The sequence below is a fragment of the Halyomorpha halys genome, unplaced genomic scaffold (assembly GCF_000696795.3).
Source record: "Halyomorpha halys isolate HHAL.00 unplaced genomic scaffold, Hhal_1.1 Scaffold708.1, whole genome shotgun sequence".
Classification (NCBI taxonomy): domain Eukaryota; kingdom Metazoa; phylum Arthropoda; class Insecta; order Hemiptera; family Pentatomidae; genus Halyomorpha; species Halyomorpha halys.
Genome location: NW_027113783.1, coordinates 749,176 through 764,420, shown reverse-complemented (window position 1 = coordinate 764,420; position 15,245 = coordinate 749,176). Strand labels below are relative to the sequence as shown.

Sequence of the window (15,245 nt, the reverse complement as noted above, 5' to 3'; positions counted from 1 at the left end):
TATATAATGGCTTAATTGTTGTCTTCGACTGAGACAGTTGGATCAAATAACTTTTGTTATTAATTATTTGGAATCTATGAATAAGAAAAATCTATATGAAATAAAAAATAATATTCAAGTACAACTCATAAAGTTTCACAAATATCTATGTATATATAGTTGACCTTAAAAATTGATATATAAGAAAATGGTCAGGGTTGCGGTCAAAAGAGAAACAAAAAAAGTTGTAAACTATTTTTGTTTCTCTTTTGACTGCAACCCTGGCCATCTTATATTTCACAAATATAATTTTTTTTATTTCTTAAATGAGAAAAAGTTGACTTTGCGACAAATATAGTCATCAAATTTTGTTCAATAATTTCTTCACTTGCAACAAATTGCTTGTTGAAGGTACTGCATTTGGATATAGAGGCTCTGTGACATTAAGAGACCATAGAATAAGAAAATGTCCCATTATGGCCTGTGGTGACGTTCATTAACAAGCCAAAGGAACTTTTGATTATTGTTTAATGGACACAGCAAATTTTTATTAGTTCAATAGATGGATTACTGTGTTCACATAGTAGTCACTAGTTATGTGGAGCGGCCCTTTTTTGTAAAGGTAAAAAATGTGTAGATATGCACTATGTTTTCAAACATTAGAGTGCAAACATTAAAATCTCAACATGGGTGGAGTTTGTCATCACACTCAATTGGCTTTGAAATATAAAATGAATGTTTGAGACAAAAAATTAAAATTTGGTGCTGGATGTATTAATTGCGAGAAGATACTATATAATCAGTTAAATGACAAAAATTTAGTACCACATTTTATTAGTGTTAATGTTCAGAGTTCAATTGGGCAACCTCTAGAAAATGCTCACACTAAAACCTTGCTCAACAGTTTGATTTATGTCCAAAGTAGTATGTTCTGTAGCAAGTGTTCTTTTGTACTCTGGCAGAATGTTTTTATGATAATATTAAAAAAAGGGAGTGTAGTTTATTAAAATTTACATGTTTTATTTGAATATCTTTGTTAATAATTTTTTACCAAATAGTTTAACCGATTTTGATGGTCATATTTTTTTGGAAAAAAGTTACTTAGATCATCATTGAACTCTTAGACATTTTATATACTAATTTTGAACTCCAAGCATTGATTGTTACAAGGAATAGAAAAGATATATAGCAAAACAGAAATTTTTATTCAATATCAATTTAGACCAAAATAAATCCAACTTAGATATCCATATTTTTTTAATTGATTTGAAATTATCAACTTTAATTACTAATCTTACCTCTATTAAAAACATTGAACTTATTCATGAAATAATTCGCAAAATGGGAGGATTTAGTGGAAATAGGAGACTGAATCCAGATGGAACTGCAATATATGTTAAAAACAAATATAAGTTCAAAAGATATGTTCTTCATTGGTGGAAAGAACAAGGCTGTGAAAATGTCAGTTGAGTGGAACTTATTGGACATGCTTGAAAATTAAAAAATGACTGAGTTTTCCCAAATAATAAGCGAATTGCTTTTTGAAATGTATACATTAAGATATTAAATAATTTAATTGAATTTATAAATATATATATGGTCTAGGTTTAGATACTTGTAAGTTAGAAAACATCTGTATATCATTTGTAAAAAATAAGTCAATAATAATGTAATAAAGAAGTCAATCCTATGTGAAAAAATCTATGTGTTTATAGAATTCCAATCTATAAATACATAAATTTATTTTTCTTGAGTTAGAAAAAGATATATATTCATGACTTCTTAAACACCTATTTTTTTGATAATATTTATTAAATAGACAAAATATATGTAATGAATTATCCAAGGATTAAGAAGATATTTTGGTACCTGCATTTATATAATTTTTTTTTTTTTAAATATAAAATTCTTGGAATAGTATTTGTTTTAAAAAATTAGAAATTTTCTTTTGTTGCGCTACTAACACTTTTTCATGCATTATAGTCCTGCAATTTGTTTGGTGTTGAAACAAATGAAAAAGGAGGATGGTGTTCAACATAATGAAAAACTTTATGGAAGACCTCCTTACCTTCTCTGCCACATGATCAATTGTTCCATCTTTATTATCTTTTCCTTCCAAGGCTGTCACTTCTCTGGATTGAGTACAGCTTCAATTATTTCGTCATCACACATAACTTGCTCTTCTTTCTCATCACAGTTGTTCCAACAAACGATGTCTTCTTCAGCATTTTCCAATCCAGTAATTTGTTGCATTACGTTTGACAAACTTTAATTTTCTTCATTCTATGAATTTCGAATTGTCGAAATCTATATTCAGTCCCAAGCCAATGAAATCATGCAAATCACATCTTTTACTTTTACTATATTTAAGGCTTCGAGAATATCAACATTGTTTTCAGACATTCTCACGAATATTGCTGTCATTAACTTTCTTCGATACTGTCTTTTTTTAGCACTTCAGATGACACCTTGTCCATCGGCTATATTATTAGAGTAACATTTGGGCGCAAGGTTAAGGAATATATTTCATAGCAGTATCAAGAATGCTTCGGTGAAGGAAAGAAAGTTTTCTTTTTCTGTTTCTTTCCTGTTCTATATTTTTGTTCTATTTATTTTTTTTTTTTTTATAATTTTAATTATTATAAATTTTATAATGATAGGAAAGTGATCGCTTCCGTACAAAGTGTCAATTGACTTTGTGGAACATTTTAATATCTACAAAAGAAGAATCGGAATTGGCGTTAGGTCCATTTGTACAAAAATATGCTGGGAAGTTATTAATAACTAAAAGAGTATAATTATTTGTATCAATACATTTTTCCATTTCTTTCCCACAATTTTTAAAAAGGAACAGCGGAATCCCACAATTTGTTGTTTGTGTCCGTGCGTCTCCAACCAAGATGATAGGTCTTGAAAGTTGGTCAACTATTGTGTGGATATCATTGGAAGTGAAATCTTGATTTGGTGAAATATAAATGCAGACTGTAACGGGATCAAGTTAAAATATCTTCGTGGCCACAACTTCTGAGGAGGATTAGAATAGTTTGTTGCTAATCCACCCTAAGCGGAATTGTCTTCAAATCTATCTTTTCAATAGATGTTATAATTTTTTTAATTTACTATCTGGGATTTTAAAAAGTGTGTCTCTTGTAAACAACAGAAACTTTTTTTTTCGGTTAGTAGGATTTTGAAAAAATCATAATTGTAAAACTCATTACAGTCCCACTGTAAAATTAATGTTTTTGTTTGTTAAACCAATATACGATAACTTATAAAGGGGTATTATCGATAGGATAAAATTTTGTTGGAACTAATTGGTTGTCAGTGCTATCAACCGTGTTTATAACACTTTCTATTTGGTCCCACGGCTTTTTTTTTATTTTAGCGATGATACTTTCAGTATCATCCACTATTCCTCCAAATCCTTGTGTATTATCAGTAAATTTGTGTACTAATGTACTGTAATTTTTTGCAATAGCCAACATTTCTATTAATTTAATCATATTTTTGAAAGATATTTGGAAAATTCCCGTTTTCTTCAATGGACTGCCGAGCGCCTTAAAGATTAAGATCTTGCTTTGTATTATTATTTTTTTATTTCTTTGGTTTTTCGTTAGAACTAGTTGCCATCGATGGGAATCCTTTTAAGTTTATAATATTTTAAAAGTCTTGGGGACCTTACGTTATATTTAACTCTACGGTTGAAGCAGGGCTTGAGTGGTATCGTTTTACACCAAAGGTTGCTTACTGTAGATAATAATCTAAATTTATTGCTGTTATCTAAACATAAGAGGTTTGATTTTGTAGTATTTTCTATGTTATAATTATTATCACTTCTTGGATAGACTGTAAAGTAGTTCTGCCGATTCAATCGACCAACAAATACACGCTTAGCGCCTTGAAAACACCCATTCTACTCGAAATAAACCTGCCACTTTACCCGCTTTTGGAGAATCGTTGTAACTATAGCTGTATGATTGTTAAAGTCATGATTTTTTGACGTGACAACGTCTTATAAATCATTTTCCCGTAACGGAAGTAGATTGTGGGGGAGGTAATTAGTAGTGTAGTAGTGGGGGTAAGAGGATTATAGATGCTGAGAGTCATGCAGGCAAAAGTGTCCCGTAACGGAGAAGGTAGTGGTGGGGATGGGTAAGAGTGAGGTGGTGGGGGTAAGAGGATTAGCATAGAGTATACGTTGTCACGGAAATATGTCGCCTCGGCGCGAAGCGCCGAGGCCTACACGGGCACGGTTTTTTTGTCGCATTAGCTCTAGCGTGATAGTTAATAGAAAAGTAGTACAATGAATCAACTATCACATCTATACGTGAACAATTTTGCAGTTTCAGTTATTTTGACAAAAGTCGGGGCCACTACCATGGTGTAATTGTTTGATAGTTAAAGTCATGATATTCTTTACTGTCGCGATATTGTTGATGTGATAGCACAATGTCAGTGGACTAACCGTCGTGTTAACTGTCATATGTATACCCCTTGACAATCTACTGTCGCAACATTTCAACCTTACCAAATGTAATGACGATAGGCGGGAAAACATTCTTATGTATTATTTCTTGTTTTGATTACTTCTGATCTTGAAATTAATTCGATTCAAACTTTGTATTCAACTCATCAACAGTTATGGTGTTGGACGGTAACTCGAAGAAAAAATTGTATCATCCTCAGACTCCAAAGATAATCCATGGGATTATTGGGGTATGGAGCCAAAAACAAATCGGTCCAAAACCCAAAAATTATATTCATCCCATTCCTCAAAAATAAATCAATCCCGGGCCCCAAAAAGAAATATGTCATGGGCTCCAAATGGTCTAGGGATGCCTATGTCCTATAATTTAATATCTAAGGAAAAATAATAACTTGTTAGTAATAGGAAAAGTCCCTAATGATTAACTAAAAAAATAGCACGATACTGTAATATCATATGTATTTATAACGTAAATCCATTTTACCCGAAATACCCGACAATTACCCGCTAAGGTGAAAAATACACGAAAATCGGCAGCACTGCTCTACAGTAACACCACTATTAGAAAACTAGTAGAAACAGTGGATTAGCAGTGTCTAGTAAGGAGCGACCGTTATTTATTTTTATTTAGGTAGTTATTAGTTGAGCATTTTAAATAATGATCCGTTAAATTACTAGTCGTTTTATAAGAATTTCTTTATTATTAATGACTATTGATTTGTGTTTCTTTAGGAAGATGTCTACTACTTCTTCATTGCTAAAATTAATACAAAACCGGGAGTTGGAAATTCTTGAAGTATATCAGATCAATTTTGGGTCAATTATACCTGCAATTGGAAGTACGTACTCTTTTTGTTTATCCCAGGGTAAGTATGTAATACAATGTTAGACAGGACTTTTGACAAATTATTTCATAGGATATTATCCATCTCATTTTTCTTATCTTATCTTATCGTGTTATATGAAACTGGAGGCATTTTGAGGTCCCCTGATATCAGTTCAGAGGCAAAAGCTTTGACTACCTGTTTACTAGTCGCCCAACCCATTGTAAATACATCAATTTTCTATTTATTTATGGAACATGCGCCCACAAATTGTTAAGTATAGTATATTTTCAATCAAACAACACTTCAAATTAACTAAAACATTGAGACTGATCTCAAGTAAGTCTTCTTCAAACTGGTACCAAACAGCTGATCGGTTTGTAAATTATTTGATTGAAAACGATTTGATTTAAATAAATAATTCTCAAAAATGGAACAAGATCTGAAACAGAAGAAAATTTATTATTCACTTCAGGGCGGTTTCTCAAAGTTTCTTAGAAATATAGAATTCCCCCTCACCAAAAGTGATGGGTAGTGTAAGTAATTTCTTTTTGCATTTATTTAATTTAGTTTTATTTATATATATTTTTTTAAATTTTATTTGTTTTATTTTATATTTAAAAGATGTTAAAAATTACACTTTGAATGTATCGAACTGTTATCATTCATGTACTATTCCTTCAAAGTATGGAGTACGAATGCAAGTCTAATAATTGGCTTGGAGCAACAGCAACCATTATTCAAATTCAAATTCAGCAAAATGAATCTGAAAAAACTAAAACTAGTAGATCTCCATAAACAGCGATAAGTTAAAAGGTTTGAATTTGTTCTTCATTGCGGAGGTCTGTTTGTATAATATTGAAGTGGTTTAGAAAACGCTTTTTTTTTTACCACGCAACTCAAAATAGTTCAACAAATACTAAATACTTATGGCTCATCCCATCCTAATAGATCCCATGAGACCATTTAGTCGAGTACGACTTAACCAGAATGATCAGTTCCTTAACATTTCAAGAATTTTGTATTGTTTTGGTACTGATGGTTGTCATCACTGATTCATCAAATATGGTAATCAGCAAAGATTAACCAAACCTTCCTGCTTCATTCTATTTGTGAAAGGTTTGTGCACTTCATAGGGCAAATCTTTCTTTATATTTTTATATTTGAATAACAGTATATCTCTTTGGGCAAAACTAATACGGTTTTTTATATATTTCATATCTATATCTAGCTACTGGTAATGGTGGAGGGAACAAGTCCGGCAAGTGGGCCTATTGATCCGTTTTGCCATCCCCAAGACAAACCAATGGAATGGCTCTTTTATATATCTTATTCCTCTGTATCGAACCTTTTCGACTTTCTAATGAAATTTAAAAGGGACGCTCAATCTATAGAGGAAGCCACATTTTCTACAATTCTATTGAAGCTATAGAGCCTAGAAGCGTATATCTTAGTGATGCATACCTGTCAGAATCTGCTATGTAATGTAAGGCAGTCTCCGAGGCCTGTCCGCATAAGCAGCAGGTTTCATCATGAACTACTCCATATTTCTCTAGATGTCTTTTAATTCTACAATGACCTGTAACATCTCCTATTAACAATCGGAGTTCGTTTCTGTTCAGACCTAGCAGCTACTTAGTTTTAGAAGTAGAGGGTTCAGTTATTAAAGTCTTGCCCTGTCTCAGCCCTATACATTCCCTCACTCCTTGCCTGCTTTCTTCCATGTCCAGTCAAGAACTACTTTTCTCTGATGCCTTTTAGAAATGTTATGCAGGCCTTGTTTTGTCGAATGCCCCTTCTATATCGAAAAAGAGTCCTAAGGTGGACTCCTTATGTGATAAGGCCTTTTCAATCCTCCCTATCAAGGAGTGCAGGGCAGTCTCAGTAGATTTTCCCAGGAGATATGCGTGCTGTCTTGGATGAAGAGGGTTGATTGGTAGCACCTAGCTTGTAAGGAAAACTGCCACCAACTTCTCCAGGATCTTAAATAGGAAGGAGGATAAGCTAATAGGTCGATATGCTTAGGCGACACTATAGTCTTCCTTCCCAATCTTCGGAATGAAAGTTATTAATGATTAATCCTCTACGTCTCTGGTAAATATCCCAACGCTAGAGAGGCTGTGAGCATTGTCCTAATCCGGGGGAGTAGAACATTGCGTCCTTCCTTGATCACTCATGGGCTAAATTATTATTTTTTCCTGACATATTCTTATGATAAACCTATTTAATGTAATAATTAAAATATATTTTATATTTCAAGATAAGTAGAATACAAAAATAGAATTAAAAAAACCTTTCATTCCTGGTTTCTCCGAGACCAACGGACGTATTCTTTTCATATTTTGATGCAAAGTCAAAAAGTCGTCCAAAGCTAATATTCTGACCACGACATTAGCAACCAACACGGTCGGTTGCATGATTCATACAACTACACCTATGTCATTTATGAACAAATAAGAAAAATATTAATTAGTATGGAATCAACACCGAAAGGCCTTGAAAAAACAAAACAATTTTTTAAGGCTGGATTAATGACGAATATAATAATAAAATAAATAAATTATACTGCATTACTAGTTAATCCAAAACATATCAAACATATCCAATTCCACTATAGATTCATATTTCATTCAAAAATCTCTGTTCAGAATTGATATACAGGAAGGATCAACTTTAATTGCTAAAGCTCTCAATAGATAAGTAGACGCCCCCACCTTTCCAGCCCACTGGAGGGGGCCCGCGCTCCAGAGCTCCAGTCTTCGTCGGTACCTGGACAGTGTTGTGGCCATGTGATTAGTGTAGTCTCTATGTGTTCGTGCGGCGGTAACTGTCAAGTCTGCCCTGGACTTTGCCATATATGACGAGGTAAGTAAATACATTTGACATTAGGATAAGCTAAATATTATTATAAAATTATTTATTCTTGTAAAATCAATAAATAATAAATAAATTACTAAAAAAAAAAAAAAATGGTATAATCAGTTATTTTAATTTAAGGCGTGAACAAAAAAAAATAAAAATAAGGAATTTCCTACATAAATAACTCCAGCGGCGGAAGCTTCATAACTCAATTAAACAAAATGTTACAAATCATAATAGGCCCAAAGAATCCGTTGGAGGATTTGTTTATCTCTTTTGTGGGAGCGGAAGTGGTCAGCTATGATCTAATTAAAAGTATAATTATAGTGGGAATATAAATTTTAAATTAAAATCTCGCTGAAGCTTGGTTTTTACACTAGTATCATAAAAAATAATATAAAGAAAAAACATTTTATTTTTAAATAAGATCACTAGATACATATTCAATATAAATGAATATTTTATTATTATTATTATTTTCCAATAAAATATTTACAAAAATTTAAGTTTGTATTTGTATAATATATAGTTAATTAATAATTATAAATAATTCTTGTTGAGCCTGCATCATCTTGTGTTAGTGAAGTCCTAAAGTTTTCATTTTATTAACAGTATATTTTTTAGAAATAGTTTCATATAATAAAATCATTATTGTTTACGTTTTCATTTTATTAATTGTATTATTTTTTAATATTGTTTATTATTATTATTATATTAAATTTTAGTTTATTATTATTACCTCTTATTTACTTTTGAAATTTTTAGCCCATTGAATTTTAAATATTCGTACCTGAATTTTTTTTATTAGTTTCTGATATTAATAATTAAATCAGAAATATATGTGTATTAATATATATAATATATATACATAATCAAGCATAAATTTCGAACTTTGAAAGGACCTAATTTTTTTTAAATGTTTAAATAAAAAATAAATTAAACTTCATATGTACATAGTCTAACTAATTTTTTTGCTCTGATTTTATTCTGATATATAATTCATAGTTCATCTGAATTTTATCGTAATATATGCATGCATATTGCCTTCAAGGTAACTTTTATACGGATACATTATAAATCGTTATAATGCAATAATATGTTGATGATATTTTAAAATAATTTAACTTCTCAAATATTTATGTCAGATTTATAACATAGTATAAAAAGTGAATTCAATTTCCTTGTTGGTTTTTTTAACTCAAGTTATATATCAAGGTTTGGAAGACTGAGTTGTAAATTAGGGAAACGTATGACTACAAGAGAGCTAAAAGCCCGAAAAACAAATTATCTTGCCCCATTGCTCTATTAAAATGCCACTAAAACCAAACAGATATTCCTATTTTAAACCCATCAGAACAATGGAAATAGTAGGTGCAGTCAGCGTTGCTGTGGATATGCCAACTGCTACACGACAGATGCTGTCATGCTTTTGTGAATGGAACGGATGGAGTGATCTGGTTCTGGATTAAAGGAGCGGTTATGCTGAACCAGTAAAACCAAATCACTCATTCGTTCAATCGGTTTAAATATTAATTCTCAAGTCATTCAACATTCTACTGTCATAAATTATTTTATAAAAAAAAAGATAAACTACTCCTACCACTTATGTAATGCTTCGCATAACGTTTCGTTAGTCATGTTTGGAGTTGGCGATGCTTGAAAAGGATGATATCCGAAAAGAAATCAAATCCATGGCATAAAAAACTGTGTGTCTCAGTTTTTTTATTTCTTTATTGCTCATTAAATCTGTTCTGTACAACCAAAAAATGCCCAAACTACTGAAACTTTAGTTTTTTGTGTGTTTTTTCTTATTAATTACTATGTATGGAATTCCATTTGTGTAACCTTAGGCGCTCATGTAGAAGCTATAAACCTAGATTACATTCATGATGCACTGCTTCTAATCTCCCACTATTAAAAGTAATCATGTAGATTTACGTATCCAATTATATCCACCTTTCCAAAACTTGTCATTTTCAATTATTTTATTCTTATTTTGTCACATTCCCTCATGTTATTGCACTATATTATTTATTAAGTATCTTGTCTTAACTCTATTTTAGGAGTATTATTATTCTCTTATCTAGTTTTCTAGGCTCTGGTAAAAAGCAAATAAGACAATAACCAAAGCGATTAAAAACGGCACACATGCACAGTTAAGATTCTTGAGTGAGTATTTTATTTTTGACCACACCCCAAACATTATATCATATAAATCTGACAAAATTATAAAAGAATACATCAACACAAAATCATAGATATATTTATAGAAAACTGAATACAACTGAAAACATGAATTTATAATATTTGCTATTTATTTATCTCACTATGGAGGTATCATAAAGGTCAATTTTTTTTTTTTAATTTTTATTAATATAGATATATTATTTCTGAATCACACAAATGCTAAGTCTAGTATTTTTTCTTTAAACCTTTCTTTAAAGTTCTGAGGAAAGAACTTGGGTCAGATCCGATCGTTCAGATTTCTTGTTAAGTTGATTATTATGGCTCAAAATAATCTTCAATAATTTTCAACCTCGGTTATCAAGCGTAACATTATAATAAAAAATAAAAACGAAATTAACTAATTTTTCCAGATTTGGCAATTTTAACTCCGAAAAACTAGTTTTACAATAATAATGACAAGATATTTTCAAATTTCTTAAATTTGAGCCAAAATGGTCTCCGTAAACCAAATGATTTTTGTAGCTTTATTCTATTCAAAATTAATCAATTTTTCTAACTTAGGATTTTTTTTTTGTTTTGTGTGAATTTTTACCTTGCATTGAGAATTCCCTTTCTTCCATAATTCAATAAGTGCTGGAAAGGTACACATTTCTTTCCTCTCAACCCATGTCAAAAAATACAGAAAAGAGCAATAAAATATTGCTTTGCCGTTAAACTTTTTAAGTGAGCATCTTGAGAAATATAACAATGAGAATTATAAATGATTGTTTTAATGTTGATATCAAAAAATTTGTTAAAAATTAAAATACACTTTGTGGTTTGGTTCATTATATGTTTCAATGTATAATCTTTATTCATTCAAAAAAAGAAATATATAATGGCCCTAACCAATACACAACAAAGTGTATTTTAATTTTGAAATGTACATATATATATTCTCTTATGTTGCATATATTACATACGGAAAAGCATGGATTGGGTCGCACCGTAGCTCAGGGGTTAGACGCAAGTCTATCGATCTGAGGTCTGCAGGCGGTGCCGACTCGGATCCGGCCTTGGGGCGTTGACCTTTTCATTAAGTGGCGGTCCCACAGAATATAGGGCTTGAGCTCAACCGTGGTTAGAATAGGTTGGTCACCTGTAGATAACCAGGCGAACATCACCTTCGACGTGGATTGCCTTAAAAAAAAGAAAAAAAAAAAAGAAAGCATGGAGTCTCAAGCACTACAAGATGCTAATAGGCTCATGGTCACTTCACAGTCATTCTTTTCCTTTTTTAATGATGTAATGATAGTCATTGGAAGGGACATCGACTAGCTGATAATGCTCACTGAGATCTCGCAAAAAAAGTTGGATTTTTTTTCAGGAATTATGGAAGAAAGCTACAGTTATGATCTATTCCACCGTCGTCCCTTCAAAGTACACATCGAAACGGCAGATTTTCTTTTAATCTCAACATTCTGTAGGTGTGACAACATATTTCGTCCAAGGACGAGGTATCTTTGACCAAGAAAGCTGAAAATAAATCGTCATATCGTCCAAAGAAATCGAAAAGAAAGCTGCCATTTTTCGCAACACACTCTATATATCTGAAGAGATAGTATCAGCAGGGTAGCGCATTGTAGCTGAATTATAAGGTGGCAATCCAGAACTTTGATGAGCTGCTCTTAGGAAGGAAGGGGAGAAGGAAGCAGTTTAAATATAAATAGAATTTTAATTTATGGAATGATTTTATTTAATATCCTCCTTATTTTTAAAACTAAAAAAAAAAATATATTCTCTTAATCTTCTTAAGTTTTTTTCTTCGACCATGATTTGGATTCCGTGTAAAACAATAGGATTTCTGTCATCATTAGGCCTTACCTGCAAAATATTATGGAGCTAAATCAAATACTGAGCTTTATAAACAGTTTTATTTTAGCGCACTCCCTCTAAAGACAATGTCTGGTTCCTTGGGATGGAATAAGAGCTCAAAATACATCCGGACATAGAAATTTAGAATCCAGTACGTTTTCTCCTATCAAATTTCTCTTAAGAACCATCACAGATCGAGGGCATAGTCCCTAATAGGTCTTGTGCTAGAGGATAACGAGAACTTCAGATATCGTGCATATGTCGAAACGTTGCCATTAAGCAATCATAATTATGATATGAGGCATGCACGCAATTTGGTTTGGCAGTGTTAAAGAGGGTGCGTTTCAAATAACTGGGTTAAACCGCCGTGTTCATTTTTCACAAACCTATTGGCTTAGGATGTAAATAGAAAATTGCATAGGGGGAATTAGAAAAATGATCCAGAATCAAGTACTAATTTAGTCTCCAGAAAACTAGAAAGTTTAATAACATCCTCTCACTAATAGTCCTCGAGTTTATTTGAATTTCCATTTTAAAAAGTATTGGTTTGAAACGGTAAGAGATCGCGTGAGACCCTGCAAACGGTACAAGCACGTCATTGGCGTCATGAAAAGTAGTTCGAAACAGGACTTCACTCCGACCCTGGTACCATCTAGTGTCACCTTTAAAAAATATTTCATATTATTCTGTCTGAAGCCATTTTGAACGCTATCTAATCTAATGAGTAAAACTATTTTATATATGATTCAATATCATTAAAACCTTAATCTCAAAATTAATTTAACTCATATACTAGGCAAAACATTTAAATGTAGGTTATGTTTATAGTAACAAATGAAATATTGTATATATTTATTAGAATAATTTTAAAAAATATTCGTGTTTAATTTAAATGTACTTTGGTCTTTAAGATTTTAATGTTAGTAAAAAATCCAGCAATTCCGTTTTGTATTACCTTATTAAATTTACATTGTATATTTTATACTTATGTGACTTTGTGCCAGAATAAAGTGTTATCCTATTCGATTCTAAGTATAGTAGACGGTCACTAATCTGAACTTGTTAAAACCCAAAGGGTTTGGATTAGAAAAAAAAAGAAGGGTTACTCCTCAAATAACAAATAAATTTATAAACAATACAATTTCGCAATGAAGATTAATTGGCAAAGAAATTGAGAAAATAAATACGCTTCCATATTTTGATACATAGCTTGAAATTTATTTTAATTAAAGGGTATTGGTATTTTTAACTGGATTATTTAAGCCTTAGAACATAAGGTGATGATTATACGGTTTTACTGAATGAACGTACATGTTTTCTATATACATTTAATTGAATCTACAAATTTTTTAAAGGATTGTTGGGATTAGCAAGGTTGGATTAGCGACAGTCCACTATATTTAAATATATATTTGTTCACCAGGGATCTTTAAACTTGCCAGTAAGAGTAAAAATTTGAGTTGCGTACATACATTGTATAGGGGGCTAGTTCGATTCCGTTTTGTGAGGATTCATTTGTATTTCACGGAGTACATATAGATCGAATTTCACAATGCATACAATAGGTTGGCAGCATGTAGATAATCCGAAAATCCTGTGGTAATTGGAGTACATAATTCTTTTTTTTCAATACCCTACAAACGACAAAGATATTTTTTCTTATTTTATAGTTTCTTTAAAGATTTAGCAGATCATCGAAAACCAGTCCCTTCTTCTTTCAAATCTTCTATTTACAACTGCGAGAAGGTCCCAATCCTCTTGACCTGGTGAACTTTGTAAAACAGTAGCTGAATGTTCGTTCAGTGATCGCTCGTTCCCACGATCTCGACTGTGGTTTCTCAATGTTCACTTCATAAATCGATTTTCGATATCCGCTCTGGGAAAGGCGGTTCAGGTTGTCTAGACGGGGCCGATAGCTTTGGTGGTCTCAAGAATCAATTTAATATACTCGGCGTCCCGATAGTAATCATCTGTTTGGAAAAGTGAAAGGGATTTTATAAAATAGCTGAACGATACGACCGACCGCAGAAAAATAAATAATATTACTAACTCTCATAATAGACAGAAAATCAAATCAATTCAATCTACAAGGTCAAATTAGAAAACAGGGAAAATTGAAACAATATATTCAAACAAAAAAACAAAGTATTTTATATATAATATTTTCAATTTCTTGAAACTGGTAATTATTGTTTAAATAAATCAATTGGTATCCATGTTAAGTCTCAACACTCTGTTATATAATCAACAGTCTTCAACGTTTCGGCCAATTCGGCAATCCTCAGGGACAATTTAACAATTAACAACTTATATTATACATTCATTTGTAACAATTTTAACAACACATTATTATTTATAATTTGACATACCTTAAATATAAAATCACACCTCACATCCAATTATTTAAAAACGTTTTCAGGCTATTCTGCTCAGGTCAAATTACGAGTCAACAAGTCATTAATTACAAGTCAAATTACCCTATGAAACATTAAATTAATAGCGAATCATATTAATTAGTAATAAGCTTATGTATAGTTATCTATTTTGTCACAATTTCATTAATTTTTAAAACCTTTAATTTTAGATAAACTTAGCACTATTAGAAATTTGTATGTTACTATTTACAATTAATTTTAATAATAAAATAATGAAAATAAAAATTTAGGGCATAATGCAGTTTGAAATAAATTAATAACAAACCTGACCTGAGCGTATGGAAGGTAAAAATAGTTTGTTGATAGTGAAAGTTGATCTAAAAGTTTTGAAAATAAATAAAATTGTAACAAAATATACAACTAGACACAATCTTAGGTAAGCTTATTAATAATTAATATGATTCTCTATTAATTTAATGTTTCATAGGGTAATTTGAGCTCTGAACCATCAAATTCCTCCCATATCCAATCATCACAATCCAAAATCCTACGTAAAATCCTTGATGCTCCTTATTACGTTACAAATAAACTCATTCACAAAGACCTTAACATCCCATTCTTTGCAGATTTGGCCCAAAACAGATATGCGTCTTTTCATTCCAAACTCCTTAACCATCCTAA

At 31.3% G+C, this 15,245-nt stretch overlaps 1 protein-coding gene across 2 annotated transcripts in view; it reads left to right on the top strand.

Annotated features, from left to right (window-relative positions):
* Positions 1–8,050: 8,050 nt before the first annotated feature.
* The window catches only part of sprt (PDZ domain-containing protein sprite), a 149,926-nt gene continuing 142,731 nt past the window's right edge, over positions 8,051–15,245 (top strand). For both annotated transcript variants that reach the window (XM_014428270.3, XM_014428271.3), the window contains exon 1: positions 8,051–8,154. The gene's annotated coding sequence lies outside the window, so the exon portion shown is untranslated. The remainder of the gene's footprint in view (positions 8,155–15,245) is intronic.